This window comes from Melospiza melodia, chromosome 29 (genome assembly GCF_035770615.1).
Source record: "Melospiza melodia melodia isolate bMelMel2 chromosome 29, bMelMel2.pri, whole genome shotgun sequence".
NCBI classification, from domain to species: domain Eukaryota; kingdom Metazoa; phylum Chordata; class Aves; order Passeriformes; family Passerellidae; genus Melospiza; species Melospiza melodia.
Window position 1 is genome coordinate 8,477,453 of NC_086222.1, and position 3,573 is coordinate 8,481,025.

The 3,573-nt window shown below is 52.8% G+C and overlaps 1 long non-coding RNA gene across 2 annotated transcripts; it reads left to right on the forward strand.

Annotated features, from left to right (window-relative positions):
• Positions 1-254: 254 nt before the first annotated feature.
• Positions 255-3,293, forward strand: LOC134430673 (uncharacterized). 2 transcript variants are annotated; one of them, XR_010030894.1, is made up of 4 exons: positions 255-330; positions 1,577-1,712; positions 2,160-2,324; positions 3,195-3,293. It is a non-coding gene; the product is annotated as an uncharacterized LOC134430673 (long non-coding RNA). The 2 variants fall into 2 exon arrangements; XR_010030893.1 differs by lacking the exon at positions 3,195-3,293 and having other exon boundaries at positions 2,160-2,439.
• The last annotated feature ends 280 nt before the right edge of the window (positions 3,294-3,573 follow it).

Consider the following 3,573-nt stretch of genomic DNA (forward strand, 5'->3'; position numbering starts at 1 on the left):
GTGCATGGAGCTGTAGTCTAATGTTTTAATGTAGCTGACCTGTGCCCTGATAGCAAGGTGTGTTTAACAAATGTGGTATTGCCAGAAGGCTTTTGTTACTCTGAGACTGTGCTCTACACATGGAGCAGCAGAAGAATGAAGGGCAAATCCTCCCTCAGGAACTGGAGGATATCACCCGTGGGTAATGAGCTTTTGGAAGGAAGCATTGACTGTTCTTCTCTTCCACCAGGTGACCCTGTGCTCCAACACGGTGATGGAGTTCTACCGGAGGTTGCTGGTGGACCTGGAGGGTGTTGGCAAGGGAGTGGCAGCCCTGATCATCACAGCCAGGTACCAGCCCTTGCCTGGCCTCCCCCAGGCACTGCCTTGCCCAGGCTGTGCTGGCTGCAGCTGCCAAGGAGAAGTGCTGCTGAATGCCCTCATGTTGTGCCAGCTGGACACGAGAACAGCAGTGCTTGGGCAGCAGCCTGTAGTGAAAAGCACGTTTGCTGCCAGCCCAGCACGGTCCTGGGCCCTCTTCTAAAGGCACCAGGAATGATATCATTGATTGGCCTTGTTTTTGGTGCTTGAGGTGGAACAAATTTCCTGAGGGACTCCTCTCCTTCAGGCTGCAAGAGGTGGAGTTGTGCTGGCTGTGAGCACCGTGCACTGGTTTGGGCCACACCAAGCAGCTGCTGAGAGTCAGGCCCTGGCTCTGTCCATGAGGGCACATGGCAGGGGGGAAGTGGCTCCCAGCAAGAGTGGGGAGGGCAAGGTCTGACAAGGGGAAAGCAGCCCTTGATGTGGCAGGTCAGCTGCAGTTGTTGTCCTTCCCTCTGCTTCCCATTTTGAGCTTTAGTGTTGTCAGAGTTGAGAGCAAAAGTCGTTGTTGCTGCAGCAGAATTCCATGCTGCTGTGCTGCTGTGGGTGTCAGTGTGATGCCCAGAGGGATGCAGCTCCCTGGTGCTGTTCCCTGTGCCAGGCAGAGCCATGCAGGCAGTGCCTGGGCTGCCACTGTGTACAGCAGGTGGAGCTGGGGCCAGGCAGTGCCTGGAGCTGTGCAGTGAAGGAGCCAGGGAGCTGCAGGGCCTGGCAAGGGCTGATCAGCCCCTCTGTGGGGCAGCTGCTGTCTTGTGCCCTCCAGGGCTGGGGCAAAGAGCTGAGTTCTCAGGCAGGGCAACAGCACCGTGGCAGAGAAGGGAGTCATTTTTACTGAGACCCTGGAGCTGTGTGTTCCTTGAGCCTTAGGGAGCACTGATCCTTGTTGGGAAGGCTTCCCCAGAGCTCGTGGGTCACTGGCACTGTTGCAGGAGTCCTTGCAAGCCTTCTTGGGTAAAGGAGGGGCTGAGGCAGCTGTGGGGCAAAGTGCTCTGCCTGGGGCACTTGGCAGCCTCTGGGTGCTGCCTCTCAGGGTTTGCCCCTCCTTGACAAGACATGTTGGAGTGGGAAGAGGTAGAAGGCAATTTATCCCTGTAGGGCTCTTCAGTGTGCATTTGACAGTGACCAATGTGTTCTGCTCCATTTCACAATCTTTGGGGGTAGGCATTCTCCATTCTCTCAGGATCTCTGATTGTCCTGGGCTCATCTCTTTGCCCAGGTGTCTCGTTCCTGAGCTCCAAGTGTCCTCCCCAGTGCTGCTGTGTGATGAGTGCCACCTGAAGGTGCCCTATGAGAGGAAGATCCTCATTAGGAATCCCAGCCACCTTCCTGGCTGCTACGGGCTTATTCCCCAGGTTTAGCATCACATCCACCTCCTCCTGTCAAATCTTCCTGAGGAGATTATTAGGGGAACAAAGGGTTTGGATAAGACCTTTCTGGTTTCTATTCAGTCTTAAAGATCTGCTGAGAACAGGATCCTACCCAACTGTAAACTTGAGGAGGCAGTTTAAGCTCCTGAGGAAACAGTTGATGCTCTAGTCCTCAGGGTGTTTTCCTGTGGGAGATCTTAGAGGGTTGTGAAAAGCTGCTGCACCCACAGACACCAGTGCCTGTGCTGGCAGCCTCCTTGCAGGATGCCGTGGGAGTGCTAAGCCTACAATTCTTGCATCTTGTTTGTGCCTTTGACCTTTGTCCTGGGGAGCTTTAAAGGTGTGTGTAAGTTGCTGTTGTGGTGGATGTTAAGGAGCCTAAAGTTTCTTGAGAGGTCCCTCTGAATGTGCGTTTCATTGTGTCCCTTCCAGAAACGCAAGGAGGACTCTGCTGTGCTCTACTCCAGCCCCAAGCCCTGTGGGATTGTGCAGCCCCAGAGCACAGCAGAGATCCCAGTTGTGGTGGCAGTGCAGGCCCTGGGCACTCATCGCACCGACGTTCTCATCGGCGTGTTCGGGGATGAGAGGAACCCCCTGGTGAGGGCAAGGGGAGCTGTGAGCCTGTGTGCAGCTGCTCCTGGCAGGGTGCACGGGGACAGGGATTCTGCCGGGGAAAACAGGCACAGGCTGCTGGGGAGAAGGACAGGAGGGATGGGGGCACAAACAGCTCCTGCCTTAGAGGTGGCAATCTCAGTGTCTGACACAGAATGGAGTTGGGCTAAGCTGGAATCCAGGAGGATTTCAGGTCATTTTTCTTTCAAATGCTGTTAACTTTGGAAACATCTGTTTGACAATGTCATCTCTCTGAGCGCAAGAGAGGATGTCAGAAGTCTTCTGGGAACCTTGAGCTTTCTGTAAAAGAAAGGAAAGCTGGCATTTGAAGAGTGGTTGCAAGGACTCAAGCTTCGATTAAAACATATGGAAATGGCAATGCCAAATTTCCTGGATGGCACCAAACATCTGAACCCGGGCCATCGTGGCACTGCCTGTAAATCAGTGAACAGGAAGGAAAAACAATGCAGGCTGTGCCAGGGAGCCTGAAGTTTGACCAAACAGTTGCTTTTAACTATCAGGCTGCTTCCCTTAAAGAGGAGGGTTTCTCCCCACCAGAAGAACCAGTTGTTTAACTGTCATGCTGGTATTACCTAGAGATTTCTTGGAAAGATAAAAGATTTCGGACAGTAATTTTTAATTTGAAAGGTTCTCTTACCTTAATCCTTTTCAATTTGGAGGTGAACATGTAATTTTCTTTTTTCCCAAAAGCCCAGCATTTCAGCTGGAGAGTGGTAGCTGTCCCTAAAGAAATAACTTGAGCATCAGGGTTGAGCTGTTGAAGGTTTTTTAGCTTTCTCTGTTGTGGTTTGTTTTGGGTTTTTTAAACTCTTTCTTGCTTGCTTCCTGGAACAGAGAGCACAATTACGGAGCTCAGGACGGCTGGCAGAAATCTCCCCAAGCCCAAGGCTGGCAGAGCTTGGCAGGATCCCAGCACCACAGCCTGTGTATGTATGGATGGAAGGATGGATGGATGGATGGATGGATGGATGGATGGATGGATGGATGGATGGATGGATGGATGGATGGATGGATGGATGGATGGATGGATGGGGAATGCGACCTGAGTCACCTGGGAGTGTTGTAAAATGTCAACCAAGCCCCCAGCGGTGTCAGGGGAACATTCCTGATAAATCCCTGGTGGAGCTGCAGAGTTTCTGGCCTTGGGCACTGGGTGGGCTGTGCTGGCTGGGCACTGACTGGGTCTGCCCCTCGGTGTCTCAAATCTCACCTT